This window comes from Triturus cristatus, chromosome 8 (genome assembly GCF_964204655.1).
Source record: "Triturus cristatus chromosome 8, aTriCri1.1, whole genome shotgun sequence".
Classification (NCBI taxonomy): Eukaryota; Metazoa; Chordata; class Amphibia; order Caudata; family Salamandridae; genus Triturus; species Triturus cristatus.
In genome coordinates, this window is record NC_140591.1 from 1,513,701,094 (window position 1) to 1,513,720,920 (window position 19,827).

Below are 19,827 nucleotides of genomic sequence, written 5' to 3' on the forward strand. Positions count from 1 at the left end.
TCATTTCTAATGGTTCAAATAATAAGAAGGGTGGAATGCAGATGACCTTAATCAGATTTGACTGCTTGACCTTTCAATCACTGCATTTTTCAATGGTTAGAGTTAAACTCACTAAGCCATCCTTCCATCTTACTGTTTATAGTACATGTTGGCAATACACCCATATTTGTGCTGAAATCACTTTGTTGATTTCCATGAAGTGAATCTAAGCTATGCTTCAGGCATACATCTGGCAACACATACAGCTCCTAAAAACAGACTTGCAGATGCCAAGGCCTCTGTCTGTCATGTAAACATACCTTCCCTCTTTTTGACAAAGGCCCTCTCCAGAACTGTCTGAACCACGCCTGCATACCAGTGCAGTGCAAAGCCTATCCAGTAGGAAAAGTTATTCTATAAATATTTCAAAACATCTTTGATCAAATCCAGAGGCCTTTCTTTGTGTGAATTCTCATACAACTAACAAATTCCAGTATTCATTCGTTTGCAGGCACACATAGGCAGCTGTCAATAAAAATGCTGGGAAACACGTCTAGTAAAACAAAAATGCAACCAGTGGTCATGTAAAGCGTTTTGTTACCTTCGGGTCGAGTTTGCGCTATATAAGACTCGGTGCTCATGCAAAGCGTTTTGTTACCTTCGGGTCGAGTTTGCGCTATATAAATCTCGGTGCTCATGTAAAGCGTTTTTTTTACCTTCGGGTCGAGTTTGCGCTATATAAAACTCAGTGCTCATGTAAAGCGTTTTGTTACCTTCGGGTCGAGTTTGCGCTATATAAAACTCGGTGCTCATGTAAAGCGTTTTGTTACCTTCGGGTCGAGTTTGCGCTATATAAAACTCGGTGCTCATGTAAAGCGTTTTGTTACCTTCGGGTCGAGTTTGCGCTATGTAAAACTCGGTGCTCATGTAAAGCGTTTTGTTACCTTCGGGTCGAGTTTGCGCTATATAAAACTCGGTGCTCATGTAAAGCGTTTTGCTACCTTCGGGTCGAGTTTGCGCTATATAAGACTCGGTGCTCATGTAAAGCGTTTTGTTACCTTCGGGTCGAGTTTGCGCTATATAAAACTCGGTGCTCATGTAAAGCGTTTTGTTACCTTCGGGTCGAGTTTGCGCTATATAAGTCTCGGTGCTCATGTAAAGCGTTTTGTTACCTTCGGGTCGAGTTTGCGCTATATAAAACTCGGTGCTCATGCAAAGCGTTTTGTTACCTTCGGGTCGAGTTTGCGTTATATAAAACTCGGTGCTCATGTAAAGCGTTTTGTTACCTTCGGGTCGAGAGCGTTTTGTTACCTTCGGGTCGAGTTTGCGCTATATAAAACTCCCAAACAACAAAGAAAAAAAACAATATTGTGTAATACTATATAAATAGCACAAGATTCCCGAACACAATTTCTAAATTGGCTATATTTATGTTGCAACATTGTATTAGGCATATAAATGAACTAAAATTCTTTCATACTGTAAGAAAGTTCTGTCAGGAGCAGGGCTGCTGTTTTCTACTCAGTGGAAGGGAGGGTGAGAGCAGGGAGGAGACAAGCTAAGAGGCTGGGGGAATACAACATCACGAAATACATTTAAAAAGTAAAACGTTGCATAGATTGTCAGTGCAACCTGTAGGTGGATTTACAATGGTGCAAGCTGCAGCTTTAACATGTGTAATAAAGAAAGAATGCAGACACACTGTTGTGACTTCCATCATAGGGGAGGGGAGAGGGGCAGAGAAGATGCCGGGACCAACAGGAAAAGCGAAAGGAGGAGAGAAGGGGAAAAGAAGCTGCCAGGACTGCTACGAGCATTAAAGTAAAGCCGAGTTATTCGAGTGAGGGCAATAACACAGAAAATACGAAGAATCAAAGAAATTAAAAATAAAAAGAAGGGAACTACTTGTATTTGTATTACATTACAACGACTTGTAAGGCAGGGAGCATAATATGCTCTAGCAAAATATTGGTACTTAAAGTGAAGGGAGGCAATGGCATAGGTGGGATGTGTGTCCAATTGCCCTATGCTGTAGCATTGGCGCGTGGGAGTAACGTGAATAACAGACCAGTGGTACCAGAGCTGCCGACTTTGAAACCGGGTAACCAAGTCCGAGTATCGGTGTTAGCTCAACATACTGTGTGATTCTGGGTAAATCACGTAATCTCCCCATACTGACGTGACACACCAGCAGGGGGGTAAAATGCTGCTATGCAGGCACTTGGAGTTTGACATGAGCCCCGGATCCATTTGCTAATGGTAACTGAGTAGATGTGCCATTTAAATTGTCGTAAAAGTCATAACTTTGTAAGAGAAATAAAAAAGTGGAAATATTTGCAATTCTTGCCAAGATGTAAGGGGGCAGATTTATGTTTCCTGGCGCATCCCTGCAAATCAGCATGGATGCGGCAGGAAATAAGCGTCACGCAAGTTTACCCTTGCGCCACCACAGATGCGCCGCATTTACAATGCAGCGCATCGTGGCGCAAGGATAAACAGATTCGTGACGCATCTGATGGCGTAAGGCGGCGCATTGCTGGAGTCGTGTCGCAAGCACAACGCAAATCCAGCAATGTTTAGGGGCTGCCCTTACCTATCATGTCATGCCTTACGCCTGCTTCAAGCAGGCGCAGGGTTTTGACGCAGCAGCATCGGAAAAGTGACTCAGTGAAATCTTATAGATTTCACTGAGTCACTTTTCCGAGGCTTTTTCCGATGGAACGCCCACCCTGCATACATTAAACCTGACACAGGTTTAATGTGGCGCAGGGCTTTACACCGTGACGCATCTCCATAGATGCGTCACGATGTAAATAGGGCGCAACGTGGCGCAGGGTTTACGTCGCCGCTGCGTCACAAAATTGACGCAACGGCGGCGTAAAAGTGGTGCAAGTCTGATATAAATCTGCCCCAAGGTTTTTATCAAACCTACACACAGGCTCTGAAAACTGTGTTGACAACTTCGCGCATGCTGCATAGATTAGTATCACACATCACTGTCTGGCACGTTCCTGCTTGAAACAGACCAGCAGGCAGCTGAAGATGATTATTGTGACTCTATTAATTTAAAAGAAAATGTTATCACCTGGAACTAACTCACTTAGCGAGGCCGGCAAACAATTCCGTGATGGTCAGCCTCAAGGCGGCAATGACTCCCGCGGTTCATTCAGCAGCCAGTGGGTCTATGGGTCACGGCATCTGCATTTAATTTAATGTGCACGCGCACAAGCAGCACTTGCCAATGAATGCAGCCTGCAACTTTCTAATGATAAACTGAAGCGCGCCGCCAGCAGCAGTAGTAAGTCCCGCCTTAGCTATCTCAGTTTGCGAGTCATCATGTTCCGGCTCACATATATGTCAAGGCCGTGTGGTGCTGTTCTAAATACTACACTGTATCAGAGTAGCAGCTGGAGCTGCGGAGTCTGAGTTATCCCCGCTGCATACCGGGAGCTGCTGACTTTAATATAGCATACCCAAGTTTGAGCCGTGGCATCGGCTTAACATACTGTGTCACTTTCGGCAAATCACATAAACTTCCCATACTGACCTGGGACACCAGCAGGGGGTTAAAATGCTGCAACGCCGGCGCTCGGAGTTTGCCATGAGCCACGGGGAAGACATACACCACAGGGTGCAGGGACACAGAACCATTGCGGAGTGCAAAGCGTAGCGCCCGTTTCAAGAGCACCGCGCTGAGTGTGAAAGTGTGTTTGAACTGAAAGCAAGCCGCGATGTCCCTGACAAAAGAAAGACGCGTTGCCATACTTGAAGAAAAGCCTTGGCATGGTAAACTAATTAGAAAAAAAATGGTTCTCTGAAACAACACATCATGAATTCCAGCGAAAGGAAACTGAACTTTGACAGTGCTGCTCTGTAAACAAGCATTGAAAGCGTGCGTCATCGCGATCCCTCTGAAAGCGAAAGTGATCGCGATGACCCATGAGTTTTCAAAGTGCTGCTGAAGGCTAGCGGTTTGCGCGTGCACGGTCGCGTGAACGCAAGCGCTAGGCCAGCCAGCAGCACTTTGAAAACTCACATACAAAATGTCTCTCCGAGCCAGCGCGAATGCACGGGCTTAGCAAGATCTAAAAAGTAACCCTGGCTTCTAGGGTGCTTTCTGCTCCCCCAGGAGGGCAGATTGGGGGCTCATGACAGAATGGTTCCATCATGAGCACAGAAGCACTGTGGTCATGGGAGTGATAGAGGGAGTGTTGAAACTTTTCGAACACTCACCCCCAGTCACAGATCTTGGTTTTATCCATCATTATTCTACTCGCTATGTCACCCCTGTTTGGACCCAGCTTTATGCAAATAAGTCTTGACCCTGCTCCCCATGGGAACAGTTCAGCCCGAAATGCCAGACCAGGCCCTCCCTGGACCAGAAACAAGCATTCCAAGACCAGTTTCAGGGTATCACCTCATATCAGCCAGGCTAGCTTGAATCAAGTGTTGCAGCAAGCATGGGACTCACATCTCGGCATGCCCTTAGCCACTTATGGAGCACAGAGCAACATCACATAAAAATGATGGACGGAGTGTTGAAACTTTTCAAGTTCTCACACCGAGTCACAGATTTGGGTTCAATCCATTGTTATTTTGCTCGCCACGTCACCCCAGTTTTGACCCACCCATATGTAAATCAGTATTTAACTTGCTTCCCATGGCAACAGTATAGCCCAAAGTCCCAGGCCAGTTCATTGCTGGACCAGAAACAAGCATCCTAGGTCTGGTTTCGGGGTATCAACCCTTATCAGCCAGGCTAACTTGAATCCAGTGGCGCAGCGAGCAAGGTACTCACATCTAGGCATACCTTTAGTCAATTATGAAGCACATAGCAACATCGCAAAATAAAATGATTGCCAGAGCGTTAAAACTTTTCAAACACTCATGTCCAGTCACAGATCTGGGTTTAACCCGTCATGATTTTGCTCCCCACATCAGCCCAGTTTGGACCCAGCCATATGCAAATCAGTTTTGATACTGGTCCCCTTGGGAATAGTCCAGCCCAAACTTCCATGCCAGCTATTCCCTGGACAAGAAACAAGCATCCCAGGACCAGTTTTGGTGTATCACCCCTAGTCAGCCAGGCTAGCTTGAATCCAGTGGCGCAGTGAGCAACGGTCTCATGTCTGGGCATAACCTTAGCTACTTAGGGTGCACATACCAACATCACAAAATAAAATTATGAACAGAGTATAGAAACATTTCAAGCACTCACCCCCAGTCACAGATCTAGGTTTAAACCATTGTTATTTTGCTTGCCACCTCACCTCAGTTTGGACCCAGACATATGGAAATTAATCTTAACCCTGCTCCCCATCTGAACAGTCCAACCCAAACTGGCAAGCCATGTCCTCCCTGGACCAGAATAAGCATCCTGGGACCAGTTTAGGTGTATCACCCCTCCTCAGCCAGGCTATCTTGAATTCAGTCACGCAAGGGACTCACGTCTGGGCACACCTATAGCCAATTTTGGCGCAAGTAGCAACCTCACAAAATAAAATGATGAAGGGAGTTTGGGAACTTTTCAAACACTTACCCCAGTCACAGATCTGGGATTAATCCATTTTTATTTTGCTCACCACTTCAACCCAATTTGGTCCCAGCAATACCAAATCAGTTTTGACCCTGCTCCCCTTGGGAACTGTCCAGTCCCACTGGACCAGAAACAGGCATCCTGAGACTGGTTTCAGGATGTGTTTCCCCTCATCAGCCAGGCTACCTTGCATACAGTGGCACAGCGAGGAAGGGCCCCACATCTGGGCAAACCCTTAGCCACTTAGGACGCACATAGCAACATTGCAAAATAAAATGATGGATGGGACCAATTTCTGTGTATCACCCCTCATCAGCCAGATAATCTTGAATCCAGTGGCGCAGTGAGCAAGGGACCCACATCTAGGTACACCCATAGCCACTTATGACGCATGTAGCAACCTCACAAAATAAAATGACGGAGGGAGTGTTGAAACTTCCATTGGTATTTTGCTCACCACTTCACCTCAGTTTGGTCCCAGCAATACCAAATCAGTCTTGAACCTACTCCCCATGGGAGAATTCCAGCCCAAACTGCCAGGCCAGGTCCTCCTTGGACCAGAAACAAGCATTCTGTGACCGGTTTCAAGGTGTCATCCCTCATCAGCCAGACTACCTTGAATCCAGTGGTGCAGCCAGCAACGGTCCTATGTCTGGGCGTACCCTCAGCTACTTAGGGCGCACATAGCAACATCACAAAATAAAATGATGGAGGGAGTGTTGAAACTTTGCAAAAACTCACCACCAGTCACATTTCTGGGTTTAATCCATCGTTATTTTGCTTGCCACGTCACACCAGTTTGGACCCAGCCTCATTCAAGTCAGTCTTGACCCAGCTCCCAATGGGAGCTGTCCAGCCTGAACTGCCAAGCCTTGTCCTCCCCGCACCAGAAACAAGCATCCTGGGACCAGTTTTGGTGTATCACCCATCATCAGCCAGTTAGCTTGAATCCAGTTGTGCTGCTAGCAAAGGACCCACTTCTGGGCAGACCCATAGCTACTTAGGGCGCACATAGCACCATCACAAAATAAAATGATGAAGGGAGTGTTGAAACTTTTCAAACATGCACCCCCAGTCACAGATCTGCGTTTAATCAATTGTTATTTTTCTCGCCACATCACACGAGTTTGGACCCAGCCATATACAAATCAGTCTTGACCTGGATCCCCATGGGAACAGTTCAGCCCGAACTGCCAGGCCAGGTCCTTCCTGGTCCAGGTTTGTGCAACAGCCCCAGCTCTCTGGAATGCACTTCCCACCTCCCACCTCACCTGAACTCAGCTGCTACCTCTCCAATTAACCTCTTATGTGTCGAGCTTAAGAACTCCAGATGCTTCACACTTGCTAATAGGGGTGAAACTGACTTCAGCCTCTCAATCCCAGGGAACTTGCCGCTAGTTAGCAGTGCTGTGCTGGAACACCGTTGACTTTAAAGTAGAGTAAAAGTTGACTCTTGAGACTGGTTCTACTAGTTGGGTTTGCCTTGGATTTTGCCTATAGCGAATGGGAAATAACTACTATCACGAAGAACGAGAAGGGAGTGGCACCCGGGAAAACCACATAACGAGACACTAGAGCCATGACTTTATTTCTTTTTTTCCTTTTTTCTAGAACCATTGCCCCTTCTATTGAAATTCTTGCACATCAAGTTACAAGGCAAATAAACAATGCTTCCGCAAATAATAACGGGAAAAAGGAAGACCACATCAGTTACATACATCGTGAAGGCATTAATACAATAGTAGGGCACAGTTGAGCGTAGGGGGAGTGACAGGAGGTGAAGCAGGGAAGAGCGTGGGGGAGCGACAATTGGGACTGAGGCCTGCGGGGGGGGCAAGGGATCAGCATAATGCAGGGGGAGGGTGGTAGGCCTCTACGGGCCAACACCGGCAGCCGCCGCGGGCGGTGTGCCGGCAGGGAGTGCGGGAGAGGTCGCAGAGGGAGAGGCATTCCGATGGAGGAGCTACGAGATGAGGGGGCCCCAGATATCAAGTGGCCTACCAGTTATCGACGTCAACTCCCAGAATTCTGACAGAAGTGTCTGACAACGTGCAGCATCTTTAAGCCAGGCATTCACCTTGGGAGCGGGTCTTGGACCCTAATGCATGGCGACTCTGCGACGCGCGAGGACGAGCAGCATAGCGGTGAGCCGACGGGAGGCGTCAGGACAAAGCTTCACGAAGCCTAGAAGACAGATCAATTGGTCTGGCAAGACCGACGAGGTGGTAATCTCAGTAATGACAGTACACACATAGCGCCACTATGCAGAAACTCTGGGGCACAGCCAAGTAAGTTGAGAAAAGTCCGCCGCAGGAGCTGAGCACCGGAGACATCTATCACTGGAGGTGAGGCTCATTCTGAACAGCTTAGCAGGGGAGCAGTACAATCTGTGCAAATATTTAAAATTATGAGGTGCAGGCGATAATTGGGAGATAAACGTTTGGTCTGCTTGCAGCAGTACAGCCAGACCTCCTGAGAAAGATCAATACCTAGATCCTGGCTCCAGGCAATGCAGGTGCAATCAGCAGATGTCGGAGATGCCGCTAACGTGGTGGCATAAAGACTAGAGACCAGTTTGCTGGGGGAGTTGGAAGTGTATGCCAGGTCGAGGACAGCCATCCCTCGTGTATGCTTTGGTGGAAGCGGGTGCCCACACCGCATGGCCCAGGAAACCTTGGTACCTGCTGGGGACGTGGCCTGACTCCCCCGAGAAGGAAGGAGAATCCAGGCGGGAGCCCACTCCACCTCCATAGGTGCTGCAGGAGCGGCCAGAAGTCGGCACGTGCTCCTGTGAGCATGGGAGAGCCCTGCACGTCTGTAGTAGCGGCCAGCGAGGAAGCCAGACAACAGTGCTGGAGGTGAGGCGGGGCTCTCATGTCGCTGAGGGAAGCCCCGCGTGCATCAGAAATTAAGAGAAGCAGCCAGAGAAGATGCCACCTTCCAAGTCGGGAGAGGAGACCTGCCTGCAGCTCCGGTGAGTAGGGCCGAGGCCGTGCTCTTTTGTTTTCTGTGACATTGGTGCCCACGAGGCACCTGGGCAGCCATGGGGGCCCTTTCATTAATAGAGCCCCAGAGCGGGGCCCCACAGCACCATGCCATTGGTTTCTGCACAGCTGTACCGCTGTAGTGGGCAGCTGCAATGATGGGGGCATTTTTGATAGAGTTCCAGTGGAGGCTGGAAAGGCACAATGGTGCCAGGCCCTCTACCTTGTTCTCAGCTGCGCCGCACCAGCGGGGGCAGCTGCAACGTTCTGCATATTTCATCAGAGGGCACAGTGAGTGTCCAGGCCCACTTTCGGCTTCACAGCTGCCCAGCAAGTAGTGGGCAGCTGCACCGTTTAGGTCATCATTCCTTTGGGGGCATTGTGTGAGATAGGAGTGAGAGACACTCCTCTGCCCGAGCGCAGTTGCACGCTTTTGGAGATACTGCTGCATTGGCAGCCGTCCTGACATTTGGGACACAGGGCATTTGAGCCCTCTGAGAAGGCCAGTTGGCCAGGGGGACTGTGAGGATTGTAGGGCGCCAGTCACTAATGTGATTTATGTGATGCTAGGAAATGTGATTCATATACTATTATTTATGCACCCTGTTTTATGCCTCTAACTGTGGTTTATGTATGAGGCTATTTTCATACTGTGGTTTATGCTAGTGATATCATTCTCTACTGTGATTTATGCCTCTAAATGCATTTGGGAATGAGATTAATTGCATAATGTGATTATGCTGGTGAGGTTGGCATAGAATGTAATTCACGCCTAAATGTGATACTGTGCATAATATGGTTTATGCTACAGGATGATGCCGAGTACAGTGTTTGCCAGTGATTACTGGTTGTGTTCTACATTTATGATATGTCCTACATTTACTAAGTTCACTTTGTGATGGTACTGACAGTGGTCCAGTTGGCCCTGTCAGGTGTAGATATTACTTAGTGCCAGGTTGCACAATGTATATTATGTGATTACTATTCTAATGTGTTATGAGAATACAAAGGCTATTTTTTATATAACCTTGTGTGGAGTTCCTTTTGTGGTGTGCCTGGTATGTTGTTGCTGTGTGCGTGCGCAAATGCTCTACATATTGCCTCCAGGATAAGCCTGACTGCTCGTGCCAAGCAACAAAGGGGGTGAGCAGGGGTTATCTTTGGCGTGTAGCTCCCTTGCCCTGACTAGAGTGGTGGTCTCTTCCTGGCTTTGGCTCAAGCCTTAGCCAACCATAGATCCCATTTCTGATGCCCAGCCCAGACAAGAGAGATGACTAGGGAGAGGAGCGTATGGAAAAAGTGAGCTGTGAGGGAAACGGGAACATTCAGGAACAAATAAAATAATTTTGGGAGAACTACCATCTTGGCGATGGCGATGCACCCCGTCAAGGATAGAGGTAAAGGGGTATTTGGGTCTCCAGCCAGTCGACCACCCGGCCGAAGTTCGCCTTCCAAAGTTCGTCGTTGACAGACAAACCAGGCAGTACTTCCATGCAGAGCTGGGAGCAGGAACCAGGGAGCCAGAAACACCACTTCCGATGACCAAACAGGCTTGAATCCTCCTCACAATGCAGGTACGTTTATTATTATAGCAGCGACCTCATTTTAAAACATATTCTGACAGAATTTCGTCGTTTTGTAATAAAAAACGGGTGAAAACGCGGAGGAGCTCACCGGGTGGCGGCCATCTTGATTCGCGCTCATTCTTATTTTTAATGAGTTCCAGCACCTTGTCCATCTGAAGGAGTGTATGGTGATCCTGGGTCGCAGCGTCATCCACATCGGACACCCTCACCTCAACGTGCGTCAGCCACGTATCGTGTGAGAACAGCCTGGCCTTGACCATGCCCAGACGGGCGGATAGCTGGACGAGCTGGGCAGCGATGCCAGTAACCGTGGTCTTCACATCCAGCATAATGGTCTTGAGGTCATCCTTGCGAGTGGAGTCAGCAGCAGGCTGAGTAGCAGGCTCGGCAGCGTCCATGGACGCCCCCTCCTGTCTCACCGAGTTCAAATCCACTGTCTACAAGCTTCACCCACCATCCAGAACCAGGGCACCACGATATTAAACAGGGACCTCAGACACCAACTCTCAGTACACTTCTGGACCTGTGCATACTCTGCCAGGAAGAAGTACTGCCTTGCTTCTAAAGGACTGCTACTCTGCTGGACTGCTGCTCTGAAAGACTGCTACCCTGCTGGATTGCTGCCACGTTGTCTTGCTGCTCTGATCCTGGGTTCAAGGACTGGATATTCATCTGTCCCAGGACCTTAAGTGTTACTTACAAGGGCTAGTTTGCTGTCCTCCTGTTCAGAGCCACATGGACACAATAGGCTTCCTAGATCCTACTCTGACCCTTCAAATTGTGCACCTCCAGCCCTAGGGCAATAAAAGGGCCCAGATAACCAAAATCCAAAAGTGGCTAGGAAGCGCCCTGGGAACCAAGATGAGACCAGAACCAACCTACTCAGCTGTCCACCCCAGGGGCATCGCGGGTTGAATCGACTTTGCAGCTTCTCCCGCTACGGTCTTCTCTGTGAGAGCAAATCCTTTTCAGTGGTCCATCGCCTAAGGCGTATCTGGCCTTTTTGAACTGTCTTCAAGTACAGCCCTCGGCCCCATCCTGTCAGAGATTTTTAACTTCCATTTCAGAGACTGAGGGCCTGATTTAGATATCAACGGAAGGGTTACTCTGACACAGCGATAATGGATATCCAGTATGCCAAAATATAAATTATATTTAAGCAGGAGGGATAGCCATCACCATTGTAATGAAGTAACCCATCTGCCAAGATCTAGATCAGACTCTAAGTCAGAATGTAGAAGTTTTCACCGCTGCTTTGACGCAGGGCTATTCAACAATGACGTTCCCTCTTCGTACACTTCCTGCAGCCTTGCCCCACTGAACTTTACCATCACAGATGCTTTTTCTCAGAATTTCCTCCAAGTCCAAAGGTAAGCACTGACCCGACCGAATCCACTTAGTGTATCTCAAGTGTGCTCCATGGCTGTCAGACATATTTTGAGACTTTGACCTGGTCTCGCACGACCAGTTGTCCGCAGTCTGAGCATTGATATTTTAGGTGCTAGTTTTAACTAAAAACTTTTCAAATGAATTGCTCCAGTTCTACTGATTTGATTTTGGTTGCTTTGGTGTAAATAAATTCATGAAATGTACTAATCGGTTTCGAATTTTTCTTCTGTTTTGTTTTTACTTTATTACCATTTGTGTGCTGCAAAAACACTTCACACATTGCCTGTAAGTTAAGCCTGACTGCTTTCTGTGCCAAGCTACCCAGGGTTAGGCCAAGTTTAATTTGGGGTTGCTTGTGACTTCACCCTGAAAAGAATTGTGTTTGCTGCCTGAGAAGAGTCTCACCCCCCTCAGCCAGTAGCCCAATTTGTAACAACTGTTATTGCTTCTTTTCTCATGGTGTCAGGAAGCAAGACACTAGCCTCAATTTCATCAAATGGTTTTGTTATTTAAGGACCTAGCTCATTGCTGTATAATTTGTAGACAGTTGCAGTGTATCCATCTTGGCCCAGAGTCTTCCTCTTCTTTAGTTTTGAGATGGCTGATAGAACTTCCTCTAGCCTTATCTTATCGTCTAAGGAGTCACATGTGAAGGATGGAGTCACGCCATGGACCAAGAAGATGGCTGCTTCCTAAGGGGAGGGATTGTGCAATGGACCAAGATGGCTGCCACTCACTAAGGTACCAGATGACTTGGGGAAAGCATGATCCATACTTCTGCAACCACGCCATACCTGCTGATACCCCTGGGTGGATCCATGCCCCACAGACATCTAGCCGCAACTTGAGCGATTCCTGGGGGTCCAAGGGTTCTCCAACCACTGATGAGCCTAAGGGTTTGAAGCCCTGATGCACTAGAGCTCCTCACCTGCTCCTGCTGTCTGACATCAGGATAGGGTTGGCTGCCTTCTTAGGATATCTGTCTGCTATCAGCCCCCCCGGGGAACCCCACGTAAATCACCCATGAGCAGCTCTTTGGACTCCGACAACCTCTCCAACAACTACAGGTCCCAAGGCCTTAACCTTACCCCTGCCTGACCCTGTTTTATGATGCTGAGACATCTCTCTCCTGAGGATTTCCACTAATATCCAGTGCCCATCACGGGAACTCACCTACTACAAACTGTAACTGCCTGGCCGACACGTCCACAGCCCACTACGGACACCATGCATTGCCCTGCAAAGCACATTCATGCAGAGGGACTATGCCCGTAGACTCCTGTGACTACCTTGGTGAGCTACCTATGACAGTGTTAAGTGGGGCCCCGGGTACTTGACGCTGCCCCCCTCTCAGTTGCCCTGCGATCAGAACTTTGGCACAACTCAGAATTCTCAGGGTTCAAATAACAGAAAGAGCCCTTCCTTCACCATGTATTTGGTCATTTACACAAGTGGCCCACACCACTCCTGGGCCCTAGCCTACAGCACTGCCCTTGCACTATTCAGGGACTGTGAGATCTTGGGTGCTCGCTCCATTGACCATTTCCACTGCCCATGGTTTGAGCTCAGTCTGGTCTATTGCTTCTATCTACATACCTTAAAGTCGATCACCCTGGAGAACCAGGGCAAGGTATGACGCATTTCTAGTGGCAGACACGTCTGCATTACATGTCTTTCTTCCAGAGCTGGGGCAACTCGCCCAGTCCTGCAACGGCTGCCTGACAGGAAGCTGCACTGCCTACCTTCTTCCTGGCTTCATCAGGGCTGACTGTCTCCTTATCATCTGTCCAACATCACTGTACAGTTGGGCTTTTTCTTCTTCTGTCTCTGCTCGTACTGCTGAGCCTGGCACCTGCCACAATGACTTTAGACAAATCCTCTCCCCAGTTGCATTTCACAGAGGTAATGGGGGCAAGACAATGGCTGTTGCATCAACACAACCAGATGTGCCCCTAGATGTCATCATCAAGGAACGTATATCTCCATAGGGTTCCGTCCTGCCATAGACTTGAAAATAACAGATCTCATTCAAGGCGCCAAGTCCATAAAGGTTGACATAGGCCCCTCCAGTCCTGAGTGGACACAGTGGCACTTTGGCTGATCATCGTGGAAGGTCGAATGGGGCACCAGGAATCACTAGACTTGGAAAGACAATTCCTCAAAAGTAAGTTGACCAATCTCGAAGACCGGTCATGTCCCTACAACATCTGAATTATTGTGTACCTGAGACTCTGGAACATGATGATTCTAAGGTGTTCCTTTTAAATCTTTTTCCCCGCATCACTGTCCTGTCCTTCACACCACTACTGAAGATCCAGAGGACACCTAGGATATGGTCTCACCCATTTAGCTCTTCTGCTGTGGACTCCAACAAACCTTGTCCTCTGATATCCTGCTTCCTACGCAGAGCCCTTATTCGCCTAATCCTCATGGAAGCACATTAAACATGGCCCCTAATGACTTTGATGGCTTAAAGATGCATATTAAGGCAGACTTTTCACCAGAGACCAATCCAAGACGAAGGTGCTTCTGCCCTTAGATCTGCAGCTGAACAAATGAGACATTAAATATGGCCTCCTTAAACTGACCGCAAATTTGATCACTATGGATGAATTCATTGCATCCCATGCTCTAATTATATCCCTCCTTCAAAGTGGCAGTGCTATTGTGGCTGGCCACCATAATCACCTCAGATTCTACTCGAAGCTGCTGTACCAGTTGTAGAAATGATGAGGAAATTCAATCACATAATATCAGTTCTGAAAGACCTTCAATGGTTCCCAACCAAGGATCAGACTAAATTTAAAATTAGCTGCCTGTATTACACGGCACTTCATCTGGGAATTGACCTTACCTCACCAAACTATCAATAATATCTGGAGGAGAACTTGGCCTAAGAAGCACAGACTTGCTCCTGTTGGAACACATACATTCAAAACATCAGTGTCCTTTAATCAATACTTCACTGTTGCAGCTAGCAGTCTCTTAAATGTCTTACTGACTGCTCAGCAAAACCACATTTCATTTTCAAATATTTAAAAAAATACACCTATTCCATAATTATTTGAATTATCCATTACCAGAGAACATATCCCCCTATCTCTTCACTGAGCATTTTTCCCATCAATCTATCAATCAGACATTTATGGTGCAGAGCAAATCACCCATGAGTGTCTCGGGTATTGAGGCCCATGGACTCCAAAACCGCCACTACCCTGCCACTAGATAAATTGAAAGTTTATGTCACAATGATTAGAATTTGTTTGCTTATTGTAAAATGCACTAATCCCAACAAGCCGAGCAGCATAATAAAATATTTTAATAAACAAGCATTTGTAAACCAAAAATTTGGTTAAGAGAAATGTATGCAGCATCTTTCCTTTCATGCTGTGATGTGTAACAGAATTTCGCCCCCAGACCATTATCCCGGACAAAAAAGGGTGATTAATCAGAGACATCACACACATAATCTGTGGGCATTTGTGTGTGCCTTTATTTTCATTGACTAGCCCTTTAAAGGCAGAGCTTTTGGTTTTGTCAATGCTTGTTTAATAATGTAACCAGATCATAGCGTTTTACAATTCCATCATAAGTTGTTCAAGGTATATCTGAGTAAAGATGTTAGATGTGATTCACCTGCTGCTCATTCGTACATTTAACATTGTCTACAGCACATTCTGCATTTGGTGTATTCAGGGTCCATGTCAGAATCAGTAGAAAGGCAGGTTTCCCATACTTAGGGGAATATTTACAAAGAAATGACGCAGGACAGCCTTACAAGCAATTTGGCAGCGATGAGCTGCATCATTTTAAAATTGCAGGAATGAGCCGTATTGACACGAATATGGCGCACCCATGTGTTTTCCCTTGCGCAGGTGGCAAAAAAGCTGTCTAGCGCCAATGCAGACTCCCTTGCGCCATGGTGCAAGGGTGCCTACATTTCAGGGATGATTGTTTATGTGCATGAAGGGAAACCTTCCTGTACATAAACAAATATTAAAGGCAATTTGCTTCTTTTAATGTGTGCTGTAGAATGCAGCACACATCGAAAGAGCAAACAACGAGGAGAAAAAAAAGTATTTCCCCTCGTTGCCCCACTCTAATGCCTACTTTTTCAATGGTGTTAGTTTTTGGCACTGCATCAGATTTACACATCCTTGTAAACCTAGGGCAGTGTCAAAAAGCAGTGAGTGTTGCAACAGAGCATCCACAACAGCACCCATTGCATGCCTCTTTCACACAAAGTGATGTGTGAAAAGGGGTCGTATTTTCAAGGCCATGAAAAGCCACTCAGAGTGGCTTTAGTGGCCTTGTAAATATAGGCCAGCACACATCGCCACAGGAGCGTCCAAAAAAGTGACACTCTGGTGGCACTAGGGGCTTGTAAATATGCCACATAGAGAGCATCCAGCATTTTTTTAAATGACACAGCACCGTGCTGAGTCATTTCTTTGTAAATATGCCACTACGTGTGATGCTTACCACCAGCGCAGTGAGAGTTCATTCATATTTTACTGCATCTCCGATGCCAACAGAGAAAATGGAGTTCTGTTTGTTGATATAGCAGTTCCACATAGGTCGATAATAGCAACTGTACTTCCATTACATTTACTTATAAAATATAAAGTTAAATATTTGGATTCAATTTCCAAATGCTGAAACCATTCAAACTTGAATTACTTTTACAACCCTTGTTTCTGCTTCACCACATTTGTTTTTGTTTTTTTATGATCAGGATTAAATGCCAGTATTCTGATTGTGATATTTAAATTGTACCAGAATTTGGAAATATATTTCGATCATTATCGTCATTATCGCTTCATCACACCCTGTCACTGAATTACCTTTTTTTAAGGAACATACTGCTTGTTCACATTTATTTAAAATATTTCCCACAATTGCACATTTTATAATTGTAAGGTTAAGTGGAATACTTTTCAATAAAATGTGCTTTGTATGGCAATTTCTTATGAGAATATGGTTTGGTTAATATTTAACACTATGTTATTATCTCTCCTTCAGGGTGCAAGTGTGGTAAGAGAAGTTAACATAATACCTTGTTGATTTATATGCCAACTTCACATTGTATTCATTTTCTTCCAATAAGTAGAGTAATGTATTTTACATTCTATCTAATATCTTAATAATTGTGTCAGTGTTCTGCTGACATAAATCCAACTCAATGACTTTCAAAATGAGATGCTGGTAATTCTGCTCTAGCAGCGACAATGCTTGGATTCTCTCACTGATGGACCATTTCACCCAAAATGTGGAACAAAGATTTCTAGATACAAAAGAAAGACAGACCTATGTTTGAGTAAATATGTCAGATATAATTCACCTGATGCTCATTCCTTCATTAACATTGTCTACAGCACTTTCTGCTTGTGGGAGTAGTAAAGCAAGTTTCCCACCCTATGTGTGATGCTTACCACCAGCCCATAGAGAGTTCATTACAATTGTTCTGCATCTCAGACGTCAACAGAGACCATTGAGTTCTGTTTGATGTTATAGCATTTCCACATAGGTCCATTATAGCATATGTATCTCTATTACATTTACTTATAAAATATAATGTTAATTATTTGCATTCAATTTCCAAATGCTGAAACCATTCAACCTTGAATTACATTTGCAACCCTTGTTTGTACTTCACCACATTTGTGTTGTTTTATATAAGATCAGGATTAAATGGCAGCATTCCGATTGTGTTTGGTTTTTTTTATATGACAAAAGTCAACCCTGTATTCTGTGCTTTTATAAATGTGTAATGATTTGGAAATATATTTTGGTTATTGGCTGAAGAATCACACTGATTCTTCACATATTATTAAGGTACAGCTGAATCCTTTTCAAATAAAGTGTGCTTCATATGGCAATTGCTTTTGAGAATATTGTTTAATTAATCTTTAACACTCCATTATCATCTCTCCTTCAGGAGCCAACTAAGGTAAAAACAGATGTCAATAATTTTACCTTGTTGATTTATATACCAAATTCCCATGCACATTAATTTTCGCCCAAGAAATGTTGCACTGTATTTAGCACTTTTTGTGTAAGATTGTAGTATGTGCTTCTGTGTAATGCTGACATAAATCCGACTCAATGACTTCCAAAATGATGTACTGGTAATTATGTTCTAGAGCAGTAGTTCTTAACCCTCAACATCAGCGAGACCAACTCAGGGGGTCCGTGATTGTCTTACAATGTCAAAATTAATCAATTCATACTAATAAAGTATATAAAAATAAATAAGTAAAATTGAAAATTTGAAATCCATTTCAATATTTGATAGTAAATTTAAAAGAATCAATATTTGCGCATTTGTTGCATGTATACAAGTTTTTTATTTTTATGCTATGCTTTGAGGTTAAAAAACAGAGATTGCTTAGGCAGGGGATCTCCCGCTTCCATTAATGACTCAGCTTGAGTCCCTGAATTTCAGTAATGATTAAGTAGGGGTCCACCAAAATTTAAGAAGAGGCCAGATTTATCAAAATTTCATGCAGTTCAATGCAGCAAGACATGTAGGGGGAGATTGCCCCTTTTTTTTTATGTAGCGCACTGCAGCAGTCGCAAATGTTATGCTGTGCTGCGGTGTGTGCAAAGGAGAGAGGAGGCGAGCGCCCAATTTACTAAAAAAAGGCACTCTCCTCCCCTCTACCTTGCGGAGGCACTGAAATCAGCTGTCATGAGCCACTGAGACACCTTTGCCCCAGGGTGCGAGGGTGTCTCCGTGAGTCTAGCATAGGTTGTGTACTGGAAGGGAACCTTCCAGAACAAAATACTTTGCTTAGACTTACTTGAGACGTTTTCCCACTTTGCATGTGTGCTGTACAGTGCAGCGCACATGTAAAGTCGGAAAAAGAAGGAAAAATGAAAGCCTTTCTCTGTCTTTGCGCCTACAGTTTTATCACGCTATGCTTCACCCTTGCCACAACCCCTTGTCGCTAGGTAATGCAAACAGCACTATGCGCCGCTTTGGATTACTTTCCAGTTATTTCCAGCGCTAAACAAGCTTAGCACTGGAAAGTAAATCGGGAAAACAAGATTTTGTGAGGATTTGCGTAATTTTTCTGACACAAAAATTGCATAAAATCCTAATAAATCTCCCCACCAGTATACAGTGCATTCCTGTCATTTCTTAGCACTGACACACTTTTGGCTGGCTAGTGCCAATGCAGGCACCATTGCGTCATGTTGCAAGGGTGCCTGTATTTCAAACAGGGTAGGTTTTGTGCAGGAATGCACACTTTCCTGTCCTAAACAATCCTCAGAGGCATTTTAATCTTTCAAAATGTGATTCAGAATGCAGCACACTTGGAAAGAGGAAATGACGAGGAGAAATAAAAATATTTCTCCTCACTGCACCTCTGTTTAGGAGGCATTCAATTCTGATACATTCCCAGGTCTACCAATGTTGGTACATAGGGAATGTGTCAGAATCCAGCGGTGAATGCATGCAAACATCCACGGTCTGCCCATGGCACGCCTCCATGCTGTAGAGTAAGGTGATGATTTGCGCAGTCTTTCATATCTCTGGATTTATCAAGCTACTCATGGCCAATCAAGGTAGCCTCGAGTGGCTTGATAAAGCTCATTTAGGTTGTGCATTGCCCTTGGATTCCCATGCATGGTGCAAGGGCAATGCAAAACCTTGATAATTATGCCCCTAAGATTATCTTACGGTGAGACCATTTCACCAAAAATGTGGGAAAGGAGTTTCCAATAGTACCCCTTATTTTCGAGCAAAACATACAGGGCAAACATAATGGTTTACCCTCCACATGAAATTAGGCCATAGTTTGACAACAGTGGAGACTACTTTTTCTCCACCATGGTCAAAACCGTCCAATGGAGTTGTTCTGCAGTTTCCCCCTTTCCAGGTTAGAGGTGTGCATTTGTTGGACAAGATAAGGTTTGGGATGATGCCAGACTGATTCTGTGCATGCAGTCCTAAGGGTCATGCTAGCTTACAGTGCTCTCACCAGTACCCCTAGAGCTAGAAGTCTAACCAGCGATCTGGGCAACTTTAGAACATGACAACCCTGACTTTCCAAGGAAATCATGGTAACATATCTAGAACCTTTTCGCTCAGTCACTCAGGCGTTCTCAAGCAGCTATACAAGAAATACACAAAAGGGGCATTTTCAATATTTATTGAACCACTGAGCAGATTAGTGTGCATAAGAGTACTGGGTATGACATACTCTTTTCATGCGCTCCCTAACCTAGTTTTCCAGGTTGGATGTCTTTGCCAGCATTCCCTGGCCTGGATGATCTCACTCCCATTACCTGAATGTGAGTGAGTGCATGTCCGCTCTTGGTCACAAGCAACAGGGCTAACAGCATC